The 14,005-nt window shown below is 52.1% G+C and overlaps 1 protein-coding gene across 1 annotated transcript in view; it reads left to right on the top strand.

The window, feature by feature from the left end:
* LOC123743348 (voltage-dependent calcium channel gamma-3 subunit) overlaps positions 1-14,005 on the top strand; it is a 72,321-nt gene that overhangs the window by 19,703 nt on the left and 38,613 nt on the right. The gene's annotated exons all lie outside the window — the stretch shown is intronic.

The raw sequence follows: 14,005 nt of genomic DNA, 5'->3' as shown, positions 1-14,005 counted from the left end.
CTATAAATTCCCTTTCCTCTCCTTGTCTCACTCAGTCCATTGCGTTCTGACCTCTTCCTTCTACACTTCGCGTGCTGAGTCTGCACACAGGCTCCAGTTCCGTCTACATCAATAAATACCTATTAAAAACGCATCTAACTGATGGGATACACAGGCTACATTCCTTGTCAAATGACGACAGTTTTATCACAAATTCAAAATGGGACTAGTTGATTGGAGAAGAGAAAATATGTCTTCCCGACAGCTGTAGAGTTTTTTATTTTTTTATTAAATAATTGAGTCCCGTTTGATTTCTGTTTTAGGTTACTTGGCGGTTGTCCTTAGTTACCACAGCCACAAAGTCAAAATTGGTTATATCGTTAAAGAAAATGTATGTAAACAAAATGTACTTGATTTAAGGTTAGGCATAAGGTTAATAGTGTGGTTAAGGTTAGGGATAAGGTTAATAGTGTGGTTAAGGTTAGGCATAAGGTTAATAGTGTGGTTAAGGTTAGGGTTAAGGTTAGGGATAAGGTTAATAGTGTGGTTAAGGTTAGGGATAAGGTTAATAGTGTGGTTAAGGTTAGGGATAAGGTTAATAGTGTGGCTAAGGTTAGGGATAAGGTTAATAGTGTGGTTAAGGTTAGGGATAAGGTTAGGCATAAGGTTAATAGTGGGGTTAAGGTTATAGTTAAGGTTTAAAATCAGATTTTAAGGAGAGAAATTGTAGAAATAGGTGGGGGTTCATGACTTTGTGGCTGTGGTAACTAGTGACGGCCCTACTTTTGCAAACTACTGGTGCCATTTAGAATAGGTTATATTCTAAAAATATATATTTTACCTTTATTTAACTAGGCAAGTCAGTTAAGAACAAATTCGTATTTACAATGACGGTCTACCAGGGAACAGTGGGTTAACTGCCTTGTTCAGGGGCAGAACGACAGATTTTTACCTTGTCAGCTCGGGGATTCGATCTAGCAACCTTTCCACTCTAACCACTAGGCTACCTGCCGCCCCTCCACTCTAACCACTAGGCTACCCTGCCGCCCCTCCACTCTAACCACTAGGCTACCTGCCTCCTCCACTCTAACCACTAGGCTACCTGCCGCCCCTCCACTCTAACCACTAGGCTACCTGCCGCCCCTCCACTCTAACCACTAGGCTACCTGCCACCCCTCCACTCTAACCACTAGGCTACCTGCCTCCCTCCACTCTAACCACTAGGCTACCTGCCGTCCCTCCACTCTAACCACTAGGCTACCTGCCGTCCCTCCACTCTAACCACTAGGCTACCTGCCCCCTCCACTCTAACCACTAGGCTACCTGCCGTCCCTCCACTCTAACCACTAGGCTACCTGCCGTCCCCCCTCTAACCACTAGGCTACCTGCCGCCCCCACTCTAACCACTAGGCTACCTGCCGTCCCTCCACTCTAACCACTAGGGCTACCCTGCCACCCCCTTTAAACATAGACAGATTCCACACTGAAAATATGCAAAAACATTTGTTTGATAAAGACAAAGAGCGTATTTTCATCAGAATCATAAAGCCTAGTCAAATCAAATCTAATCGGTCACAGTCACATGTTTAGCAGGTGTTAATGTGAGTGTAGTGAAATGCTTGTGGTTCTAGTTCCGACCGTGCAGTAATATCTAAACAGTAATATAACCTAACAATTTCACAACAACTACCTTATACACACAAGGGTAAAGGAATGAATAAGAATATGTACATATAAATATATGGATGAGTGATGGCCGAACGGCATAGGCAAGATGCAGTAGATGGTATAGAGTACAGTATTTACATATGAGATGAGTAATGTAGTGTATGTAAACATTATATAAAGTGGCTAGTTTTAAAGTGGCTAGTGATACATTTAATTACATCAAGATGGCAAGATGCAGTAGATGGTATAGAGTACACTATATACATATGAGATGAGCAATGTAGGGTATGTCCTACTCATCAAAGAGATGTCCTGCCGCTAATTTAACCCCATACAGCGTTGTCAGTCCATATCGAACGTTCCAAGAACAGGAAGAATAAACAAAAATGTAACGTTTTGTAACCAGTGAAAATGTTTACTTTTCAACCTCGACAAAATTAAGCCTCGTTTTTTTCTCAAAATGATTCCTTCTTCTTCTGAGAATACCTTTTCCCAGATGTGGGAATACCTTTTCCCAGATGTGGGAATACATTTTCCCAGATGTGGGAATACCTTTTCCCAGGTGTGGGAATTCCTTTTCCCAGGTGTGGGAATACCTTTTCCAGGTGTGAGAATACCTTTTCCCAGATGTGGGAATACCTTTTCCAGGTGTGAGAATACCTTTTCCCAGATGTGGGAATACCTTTCCCAGATGTGGGAATACCTTTTTCCCAGATGTGGGAATACCTTTTCCAGGTGTGAGAATACCTTTTCCCAGATGTGGGGAATACCTTTCCCAGATATGGGAATAGAATACCTTTTCCCAGATGTGAGAATAGTGGGAATACCTTTCCCAGATGTGGGGAATACCTTTCCCAGATGTGGGAATACCTTTTCCCAGAGTGGAATACCTTTCCCAGATGTGAGAATACCTTTTCCCAGATGTAGAATACCTTTCCCAGATGTGAGAATACCTTTCCCAGATGTGAGAATACCTTTCCCAGATGTGGAATACCTTTCCCAGATGTGGAATACCTTTTCCCAGATGTGGAGAAATCCATCACTTCACACTATTCTGTTATATTTCTTTCTTGTTAGATTACATAGTGTTTTTTCCACTATAAAAAAATAGGTGTGTCTTGACTGCGACACAGGGGAGGCTTGGGGATATAAGAGAGTCTTGTCTGCTGAATTATAACAAAACAAGCCAATATGCCATTGGCTTCTCCAAACGAGGGCCACACTGCTGAGATCAGGGATTTTACATTTAAATTTAAAAGCTTGTGTTCCACAATTTTTCACCAGTTGATAATTACAGCTTCAATAAATGAATCTTAAAATGGCACTTATTTTTTATTTTCTATTGACTGAATATATAGCAAATCAAATCAAATCAAATGTATTTATATAGCTCTTCTTACATCAGCTGATGTCTCAAAGTGCTGTTACAGAAACCCAGCCTAAAACCCCCAAACAAGCAAGCAATGCAGGTGTAGAAACACGGTGGCTAGGAAAAAACTCCCCTAGAAAGGCCAGAACCTAGGAAGAAACCTAGAGAGGAACCAGGCTATGAGGGGTGGCCAGTCCTCTTCTGGCTGTACTGAGTAGAGAGGAACCAGGTGGGGGCAATGGGGCAATTGTGCAACTAGAATTCGTTATGCGTTATGGTTATGATAAATTAGACATTGTTGTACCCGGTTTGGACATAGATAAACACATATTAGTTTTGCAGTGGCAGGTCTTGTGTTCTAAAAATAGCTTCTTCTTTTTATTCAGGGTAGTACTACAGTACTCCGACAGTCAATAAAAAAAGGTTAAAAAATGTCCATCCCAAGTCTGGTAGGCTCGTGTCGTTGGGCCGCTCGCGGCTGGGTTTCCCCCTTGGTAATCCGTGATAGTTTCGCCCTGCCATATCCATCTAAGAGCTGGATTCGATCTTAGTCATGTAATTTGATGCTTTGTCAGTTTGATCGGCTCGTCGGCGGGAAAGTCGCAGCGGGATTTCTTATGAGCGTCCGGATTAGTGTCCTCCTTGAAAGCGGCAAATCTACACTTAATAATAAACTCAGTGCGGATGTTGCCTGTAACCCATGGCTTCTGGTTGAGGTATGTACGTACGGTCACTGTGGCACTTATTAATGAAGCCAGTGACTGGCGGTTTACTCCTCAATGTTACCGGATGAATCCAGGAAATATAGCTTCCCGGCCCTCTCCTCGGCCCAACCTGGGCTTAGAACCAGGGACCCTCTGCACACATCAACAACAGTCACCCCTCGAAGCATCGTTACCCATCGTGCCACAAAAGCCCACGGCCCTTGCAGAGCAAAGGGGAACGACTACTTCAAGGTCTCAGAGCGAGTGACGTCACCCGATTGAAACACTATTAGCGGCGCACCACCGCAACCAACTAGCCATTTCACGTCGGTTACACTAGCTAGCTGTATAGTAACCCACTAGCCTGTCATTGCATCAGATGCTAGCTAGCTGTATTATAACCCACTAGCCTGTCATAGCATCAGATGCTAGCTAGCTGTATTATAACCCACTAGCCTGTCATAGCATCAGATGCTAGCTAGCTGTATTATAACCCACTAGCCTGTCATAGCATCAGATGCTAGCTAGCTGTATTATAACCCACTAGCCTGTCATAGCATCAGATGCTAGCTGGCTGTATTATAACCCACTAGCCTGTCATAGCATCAGATGCTAGCTAGCTGTATTATAACCCACTAGCCTGTCATAGCATCAGGCGCAAAACAGTCCTGTAGTTTAGCATCCACTTCATCTGACCACTTCCATGTTGAGCGACTCTGTGTGTGAAGTGAAGGGGATCGAGGGTTTCGTCGCCTGTAGTTGCATAGGATGAAATGCTGGTAAAAATGAGGTCAAACGGATTCTGTCGTGATGCCTCTTAGCACTGAGATGCGGTGCCTTAGAACCGCTGCGATACAGCCTGGAATTGAACCAGGGTCTGTAGTGATGCCTCTTAGCACTGAGATACAGTGCCTTAGACCGCTGCGATACAGCCTGGAATTGAACCAGGGTCTGTAGTGATGCCTCTTAGCACTGACATACAGTGCCTTGGGACCGCTGTGATACAGCCTGGAATCGAACCAGGGTGTCTGTAGTGACGCCTCCAGCACTGAGATACAGTGCCTTAGAACCGCTGCGATACAGCCTGGAATCGAACCAGGGTGTCTGTAGTGACGCCTCCAGCACTGAGATACAGTGCCTTAGACCGCTGCAATACAGCCTGGAATCGAACCAGGGTGTCTGTAGTGACGCCTCTTAGCGCTGAGATGCAGTGCCTTAGAACCGCTACGATACAGCCTGGAATCGAACCAGGGTCTGTAGTGACGCTTCCAGCACTGAGATGCAGTGCCTTAGACCGCTGCGACACAGCCTGGAATCGAACCAGGGTGTCTGTAGTGAGCGCTTCCAGCACTGAGATGCAGTGCCTTAGACCGCATGCCCCACTCTGGAGCCCCATGTTCACCAATAGAACAGCGGGCAATGGGGGTCTATTTCTCGCCGACAGAATCTCGTCAGGATGCCGCCTCAACTGCCTCTCTTTCGCCGCCGCTTCCTCTTTTCGAGTCCCGGGGATTAGGGCCTGGTCAGAGTAAGCAGAACGTCCAGAGTCCCGGGGATTAGGGTCTAGAGTAAACAGAACGTCCAGAGTACTGGGGATTAGGGCCTGGTCCAGAGTAAGCAGAACGTTCAGAGTCCGAGGATTAGGGCCTGGTCAGAGTAACCAGAACGTCCAGAGTCCCGGGGATTAGGGCCTGGTCCAGAGTAAGCAGAACGTCCTTAGTCCCGGGGATTAGGGTCTAGAGTAAACAGAACGTCCAGAGTCCCGGGGATTAGGGCCTGGTCTGAGGAAGCAGAACGTCCAGAGTCCCAGGGATTAGGGCCTGGTCCAGAGTAAGCAGAACGTCCAGAGTCCCGGGGATTAGGGCCTGGTCAGAGTAAGCAGAAACGTTCAGAGTCCCGGGGATTAGGGCCTGGTCCAGAGTAAGCAGAACGTCCAGAGTCCCGAGGATTAGGGCCTGGTCAGAGTAAGCAGAACGTCCAGAGTCCCGGGGATTAGGGCCTGGTCCAGAGTAAGCAGAACGTCCAGAGTCCCGGGGATTAGGGCCTGGTCTAGAGTAAACCAGAACGTTCAGAGTCCTGGGGATTAGGGTCCAGAGTAAGCAGAACGTCCAGAGTCCCGGGGATTAGGGTCCAGAGTAAGCAGAACGTCCAGAGTCCCGGGATTAGGGTCCAGAGTAAGCAGAACGTTCAGAGTCCCGGGGATTAGGGTCCAGAGTAAGCAGAACGTCCAGAGTCCCGGGGATTAGGGTCCAGAATAACAAGGGGGAACGTCAAGTCCCGGGGATGGGCCTGGTAGGTAAGCAGAGCGTCCAGATCCCGGGGGTTAGGGCCTGGTCCAGAGTAACCAAACGTCCAGAGTCGGGGATTAGGGCCTGGTCCAGACTAAGCTTAGCGTTCAGATCCCGGGATTAGGGCCTGGTCTAGAGTAAACAGAACGTCCAGAGTCCCGAGGATTAGGGTCTGGTCAGAGTAAGCAGAGCGTCCAGAGTCCCGGGATTAGGGCCTGGTCTGAGTAACAGAGCGTCCAGAGTCCCGGGGATTAGGGCCTGGTCGGTAAGCAGAGCGTCCAGAGTCCCGGGGTTAGGGCCTGGTCTAGCGTAAGTAGAACGTCCAGAGTCCCGGGGATTAGGGCCTGGTCTAGAGTAAGCAGAACGTTCAGAGTCCCGAGGGATTAGGGCCTGGTCTAGAGTAACCAGAACGTTCAGAGTCCCGGGGATTAGGGCCTGGTCAAGAGTAAGCAGAGCGTTCAGGTCCCGGGGATTAGGGCCTGGTCTAGAGTAAGCAGAACGTTCAGAGTCCGGGGATTAGGGCCTGGTCCAGGTAAGCAGAGCGTTCAGAGTCCCGAGGATTAGGGCCTGGTCCAGAGTAGCAGAACGTTCAGAGTCCCGGGGATTAGGGCCTGGTCCAGAGTAGCAGAACGTCCAGAGTCCCGGGGATTAGGGCCTGGTCTAGAGTAAGAAGAACGTCCAGAGTCCGGGGATTAGGGCCTGGTCTAGAGTAAGCAGAACGTCCAGAGTCCCGGGGATTAGGGCCTGGTCAAGTAAACAGAACGTTCAGAGTCCCGGGATTAGGGTCCAGAGTAAGCAGAACGTTCAGAGTCCCGGGATTAGGGCCTGGTCTAGAGTGCAGAACGTCCAGAGTTCCGGGGATTAGGGCCTGGTCTAGAGTAAACAGAACGTTCAGAGTCCCGGGGATTAGGGTCTGGTCAGAGTGCAGAACGTCCAGAGTCCGGGGATTAGGGTCTGGTCAGAGTAAGCAGAACGTCCAGAGTCCCGGGATTAGGGCCTGGTCTAGAGTAAAAGAACGTCCAGAGTCCCGGGATTAGGGTCTGGTCTAGAGTAAACAGAACGTCCAGAGTCCCGGGGATTAGGGGCCTGGTCCAGAGTAAGCAGAACGTCCAGAGTCCCGGGATTAGGGGTCTGGTCTAGAGTAAGCAGAGCGTTCAGAGTGGAGTTAGGGCCTGGTCTAGAGTAAGCAGAACGTCCAGAGTCCCGGGGATTAGGGCCTGGTCCAGAGTAAGCAGAACGTTCAGAGTCCGGGATTAGGGCCTGGTCTAGAGGAAGCAGAACATTCAGAGTCCCGGGGATTAGGGCCTGGTCAGAGTAAGCAGAACGTTCAGAGTCCCGAGGATTAGGGCCTGGTCAGGTAAGCAGAACGTTCAGAGTCCCGGGAATAGGGCCTGGTCTAGAGTAGCAGAACGTCCAGAGGGGATGGGGGAGTAAGGAACGTCCAGAGTCCGGGGATTAGGGCCTGGTCTAGAGGAAGCAGAACGTTCAGAGTCCCGGGGATTAGGGCCTGGTCTAGGTAAGCAGAACGTTCAGAGTCCCGGGGATTAGGGCCTGGTCAGAGTAAGCAGAACGTTCAGAGTCCCGGGGATTAGGGCCTGGTCCAGAGTAAACAGAACGTTCAGAGTCCCGGGGATTAGGGCCTGGTCTAGAGTAAGCAGAACGTTCAGAGTCCCGGGGATTAGGGCCTGGTCCAGAGTAAGCAGAACGTTCAGATGGGGATTAGGGTCCGGAAGTGGGTTGGGTCTAGAGTAGCCGTCCGGGGATTGGTCCAGAGTAAGCAGAACGTCCAGAGTCCCGGGGATTAGGGCCTGGTCCAGAGTAAGCAGAACGTCCAGAGTCCCGGGGATTAGGGTCTGGTCTAGAGTAAGCAGAACGTTCAGAGTCCCGGGGATTAGGGCCTGGTCTAGAGTAAGCAGAACGTCCAGAGTCCCGGGGATTAGGGCCTGGTCCAGAGTAAGCAGAACGTTCAGAGTCCCGGGGATTAGGGCCTGGTCAGAGTAAGCAGAACGTTCAGAGTCCCGGGGATTAGGGCCTGGTCCAGAGTAAGCAGAACGTTCAGAGTCCCGAAAGGATTAGGGCCTGGTCAGAGTAAGCAGAACGTTCAGAGTCCCGGGGATTAGGGGCCTGGTCTAGAGTAAGCAGAACGTCCAGAGTCCCGGGGATTAGGGCCTGGTCAGAGTAAGAAGAACGTCCAGAGTCCCGGGGATTAGGGCCTGGTCAGAGGAAGCAGAACGTCCAGAGTCCCGGGGATTAGGTCTGGTCTAGAGTAAGCAGAACGTTCAGAGTCCCGGGATTAGGGCCTGGTCTAGAGTAAGCAGAACGTTCAGAGTCCCGGGGATTAGGGCCTGGTCAGAGTAAGCAGAACGTTCAGAGTCCCGGGGATTAGGGCCTGGTCTAGAGTAAACAGAACGTTCAGAGTCCGGGGATTAGGGCCTGGTCAGAGTAAGCAGAACGTTCAGAGTCCCGGGGATTAGGGCCTGGTCTAGAGTAAGCAGAACGTTCAGAGTCCCGAGGATTAGGGCCTGGTCTAGAGTAAGCAGAACGTCCAGAGTCCCGGGGATTAGGGCCTGGTCCAGAGTAAGAAGAACGTCCAGAGTCCCGGGGATTAGGGCCTGGTCTAGAGTAAACAGAACGTCCAGAGTCCCGGGGATTAGGGTCCAGAGAGCAGAACGTCCAGAGTCCGGGATTAGGTCCAGAGTAGCAGAACGTCCAGAGTCCCGGGGATTAGGGCCTGGTCCAGAGTAAGCAGAACGTTCAGAGTCCGGGGATTAGGGTCCAGAGTAAGCAGAACGTCCAGAGTCCCGGGGATTAGGGCTGGTCCAGAGTAAGCAGAACGTCCAGAGTCCCGGGGATTAGGGCCTGGTCAGAGTAAACAGAACGTCCAGAGTCCCGGGGATTAGGGTCTGGTCCAGAGTAAGCAGAACGTCCAGAGTCCCGGGGATTAGGGCCTGGTCCAGAGTAAGCAGAACGTCCAGAGTCCCGGGGATTAGGGTCTGGTCTAGAGTAAACAGAACGTCCAGAGTCCCGGGGATTAGGGTCTGGTCCAGAGTAAGCAGAACGTCCAGAGTCCCGGGGATTAGGGCCTGGTCAGAGTAAGCAGAACGTCCAGAGTCCCGGGGATTAGGGTCTGGTCTAGAGTAAGCAGAACGTTCAGAGTCCCAGGGATTAGGGCCTGGTCTAGAGTAAGCAGAACGTCCAGAGTCCCGGGGATTAGGGCCTGGTCCAGAGTAAGCAGAACGTTCAGAGTCCCGGGGGATTAGGGCCTGGTCTAGAGTAAGCAGAACATTCAGAGTCCCGGGGATTAGGGCCTGGTCCAGAGTAAGCAGAACGTTCAGAGTCCCGAGGATTAGGGCCTGGTCCAGAGTAAGCAGAACGTTCAGAGTCCGGGGAATAGGGCCTGGTCTAGAGTAAGCAGAACGTCCAGAGTCCCGGGGATTAGTGCCTGGTCAGAGTAAGAAGAACGTCCAGAGTCCCGGGGATTAGGGCCTGGTCTAGAGGAAGCAGAACGTCCAGAGTCCCGGGGATTAGGGCCTGGTCTAGAGTAAGCAGAACGTTCAGAGTCCCAGGGATTAGGGGCCTGGTCTAGAGTAAGCAGAACGTTCAGAGTCCCGGGGGATTAGGGCCTGGTCTAGAGTAAACAGAACGTTCAGAGTCCCGGGGATTAGGGTCTGGTCTAGAGTAAGCAGAACGTTCAGAGTCCCGGGGATTAGGGCCTGGTCCAGAGTAAGCAGAACGTTCAGAGTTCCGGGGATTAGGGCCTGGTCCAGAGTAAACAGAACGTTCAGAGTCCCGGGGATTAGGGTCTTGAGTAAGCAGAACGTCCAGAGTCCCGGGGATTAGGGCCTGGTCTAGAGTAAGCAGAACGTTCAGAGTCCCGGGGATTAGGGTCTGGTCTAGAGTAAGCAGAACGTTCAGAGTCCCGGGGATTAGGGCCTGGTCTAGAGTAAGCAGAACGTCCAGAGTCCCGGGGATTAGGGCCTGGTCCAGAGTAAGCAGAACGTTCAGAGTCCCGGGGATTAGGGCCTGGTCTAGAGTAAGCAGAACGTTCAGAGTCCCGGGGATTAGGGCCTGGTCCAGAGTAAGCAGAACGTTCAGAGTCCCGGGGTTAGGGCCTGGTCCAGAGTAAGCAGAACGTTCAGAGTCCCGGGGATTAGGGCCTGGTCCAGAGTAAGCAGAACGTCCAGAGTCCCGGGGATTAGGGCCTGGTCCAGAGTAAGCAGAACGTTCAGAGTCCCGGGGATTAGGGCCTGGTCTAGAGGAAGCAGAACGTCCAGAGTCCCGAGGGATTAGGGCCTGGTCTAGAGTAAGCAGAACGTTCAGAGTCCCGGGGATTAGGGCCTGGTCTAGAGGAAGCAGAACGTTCAGAGTCCCGGGGATTAGGGCCTGGTCTAGAGTAAGCAGAACGTTCAGAGTCCCGGGGATTAGGGTCTGGTCTAGAGTAAGCAGAACGTTCAGAGTCCCGGGGATTAGGCCTGGTCTCAGAGTAAGCAGAACGTTCAGAGTCGGGGATTAGGGCCTGGTCCAGAGTAAGCAGAACGTTCAGAGTCCCGGGGATTAGCTGGTCCAGAGTAAGCAGAACGTCCAGAGTCCCGGGGATTAGGGCCTGGTCCAGAGTAAGCAGAACGTTCAGAGTCCCGGGGATTAGGGCCTGGTCAGAGTAAGCAGAACGTCCAGAGTCCCGGGGATTAGGGTCTGGTCCAGAGTAAGCAGAACGTTCAGAGTCCCGGGGATTAGGGCCTGGTCCAGAGTAAGCAGAACGTTCAGAGTCCGGGGATTAGGGCCTGGTCCAGAGTAAGCAGAACGTCAGAGTCCGGGGATTAGGGTCTGGTCTAGAGTAAGCAGAACGTTCAGAGTCCCGGGGATTAGGGCCTGGTCCAGAGTAAGCAGAACGTTCAGAGTCCCGGGGATTAGGGCCTGGTCCAGAGTAAGCAGAACGTTCAGAGTCCCGGGGATTAGGGCGGTCTTGAGTAAGCAGAACGTCCAGAGTCCCGGGGATTAGGGCCTGGTCCAGAGTAAGCAGAACGTTCAGAGTCCCGGGGATTAGGGCCTGGTCCAGAGTAAGCAGAACGTCCAGAGTCCCGGGAATTAGGGTCTGGTCCAGAGTAAGCAGAACGTCCAGAGTCCCGGGGATTGAGGGTCTGGTCCAGAGTAAGCAGAACGTTCAGAGTCCCGGGGATTAGGGCCTGGTCCAGAGTAAGCAGAACGTCCAGAGTCCGGGGATTAGGGCCTGGTCCAGAGTAAGCAGAACGTCCAGAGTCCCGGGGATTAGGGTCTGGTCCAGAGTAAGCAGAACGTTCAGAGTCCCGGGGGATTAGGGTCTGGTCCAGAGTAAGCAGAACGTTCAGAGTCCCGGGGATTAGGGTCTGGTCCAGAGTAAACAGAACGTCCAGAGTCCCGGGGATTAGGGGTCTAGAGTAAGCAGAACGTCCAGAGTCCTGGGGATTAGGGCCTGGTCCAGAGTAAGCAGAACGTTCAGAGTCCCGGGGATTAGGGCCTGGTCCAGAGTAAGCAGAACGTTCAGAGTCCCGGGGATTAGGCCGGTCTAGAGTAGCAGAACGTTCAGAGTCCCGGGGATTAGGGCCTGGTCCAGAGTAAGCAGAACGTCCAGAGTCCCGGGGATTAGGGCCTGGTCAGAGTAAGCAGAACGTTCAGAGTCCCGGGGATTAGGGCCTGGTCCAGAGTAAGCAGAACGTTCAGAGTCCCGGGGATTAGGGCCTGGTCCAGAGTAAGCAGAACGTTCAGAGTCCCGGGGATTAGGGTCTAGAGTAAGAAGAACGTCCAGAGTCCCGGGGATTAGGGCCTGGTCCAGAGTAAGCAGAACGTTCAGAAGTGTCGACTCGTTGAAAGTATCCATTTTTGTTCTGATTTCCAGAACCTTTTTTCAGTCTGAGGAAATGATGTCAGAGAAACGATGGTACAAACAAAATTAGTTACCTTAAACATTTTTTTAAATATCGGAATTCACTGCAGTGCCATCTTCAATGGTGGAGGTTGAAAGAGGTGGGATAATGAGAGGCAGAGAGAGAGTGAGAGGTAGAGGACTAGGAAGAGAGCGAGGTAGAGAGAGAGAGAGAGAGAGAGAGAGCATGCTTTGGCAATGTAAACATGTGTTTCCCATGCCAATAAAGCCCTGTGAATTGTATTGGGAGAAAGGGATATGTACAGAGAGGGAGAAAGAGGTAGAGAGGAAGAGAGGAAGAGAGGTAGAGGTAGAAAGAGGGATAGAGGGAGAGGTAGAGAGAGAGGGGATATGGAGAAAGAGAGGGCTAGGGAGAGAGGGATAGGGAAAGGTAGAGCTAAGAGAGAGTTGGAGAGAGAGGGCGAGGTTGAGAGAGAGAGATTGAGTGGTAGAGAGACAGAGACCTCCTCTCCTCTCCTCCTCCTCTCTTCCTCCTCCGTCTCCTCTCCTCCTCCTCCTCCTCCTCTCTTCCTCCTCTGTCTCCTCTCCTCCTCCTCCTCTCTTCCTCCTCCATCTCCTCTCCTCCTCCTCTCCTCTCCTCCTCTCCTCCTCCTCCTCCTCCCTCCTCCTCCTCCTCTCCTCCTCCTCCTCTCTCCTCCTCCCCTCTCTTCCTCCTCCTCTCCTCCTCCTCCTCCTCCTCTCCTCCTCCTCCTCTCCTCCTCCTCCTCCTCTCCTCCCTCTCCTCCTCTCCTCCTCCTCTCTCTCCTCCTCTCTTCCTCCTCCTCTCCTCTCCTCCTCCTCCTCCTCCTCCTCCTCCGTCTCCTCTCCTCCTCCTCCTCTCCTCTCCTCCACTCTCCTCCTCTCCTCCTCCTCTTCTCCTCCTCCTCTCTTCCTCCTCTGTCTCCTCCTCCTCCTCCGTCTCCTCTCCTCCTCCTCCTCTCCTCTTCTCCTCCTCCTCTCTTCCTCCTCCGTCTCCTCCTCCTCCTCTCCTCTCCTCCACTCTCCTCCTCTCCTCCTCCTCTTCTCCTCCTCCTCTCTTCCTCCTCTGTCTCCTCCTCCTCCTCCGTCTCCTCTCCTCCTCCTCCTCCTCTCTTCCTCCTCTCCTCCTCCTCCTCTCCTCTCCTCCTCCGTCTCCTCTCCTCCTCCTCCTCCTCTCTCCTCCTCCTCCCTCCTCCTCTCCTCCTCCTCCTCCTCTCTTCCTCCTCCGTCTCCTCTCCTCCTCCTCCTCTCCCTCCTCTCCTCCCTCCTCTCCTCCTCCTCCGTCTCCTCTCCTCCTCCTCCTCTCCTCCTCCTCCTCCTCTCCTCCTCCTCCTCCTCCTCCTCCTCCTCCTCTCCTCTCCTCCTCTCTTCCTCCTCCCTCTCCTCCTCCTCCTCCTCCTCTCCTCCTCCTCCTCCGTCTCCTCTCCTCCATCTCCTCTCCTCCTCCTCCTCTCCTCCTCCTCCTCCTCTCCTCCTCCTCCTCCATCTCCTCCTCTCCTCTCCTCCTCTCAGTCTCCTCTCCTCCTCCTCCTCCGTCTCCTCTCCTCCTCCTCCTCCTCTCCTCCTCCTCCTCTCCTCTCCTCTCCTCCTCTCTCCTCCTCCTCCTCTCCTCCTCCTCCTCCTCTCCTCCTCCTCCTCCTCTCCTCTCTCCTCCATCTCCTCTCCTCTCTTCCTCCTCCTCCTCTCCTCCTCCTCCTCCATCTCCTCCTCTCCTCTACTCCTCTCAGTCTCCCTCTCCTCCTCCTCCTCCGTCTCCTCTCCTCCTCCACCTCTCCTCTCTCCTCCAGTTTTCTAGTGTTTGTTCTTGGGGGATGCCATTCATTGAATACACGACTGAACACAGAACAGATCACATGCAGTATGCGTGTGTGTGTGTGTGTGTGTGTGTGTGTGTGTGTGTGTGTGTGTGTGTGTGTGTGTGTGTGTGTGTGTGTGTGTGAGTGTGTGTCTCTGCATAGAAGAGCCTCCCTCCCTCTGTTTCCTCTCCTTTAATGGACAAAACTTGTCCTCGTTCGTTTAACATAAGTCAAATACACTGTTTTTATCTCAGACTGTGCAGACACACACACACACACACACACACACACACACACACACACACACACACACACACACACAC

This window comes from Salmo salar, chromosome ssa06, assembly GCF_905237065.1.
Source record: "Salmo salar chromosome ssa06, Ssal_v3.1, whole genome shotgun sequence".
Taxonomy (NCBI): domain Eukaryota; kingdom Metazoa; phylum Chordata; class Actinopteri; order Salmoniformes; family Salmonidae; genus Salmo; species Salmo salar.
Note: the sequence above shows the minus strand (reverse complement) of the source record. Positions and strands in the feature narration are given on the sequence as shown.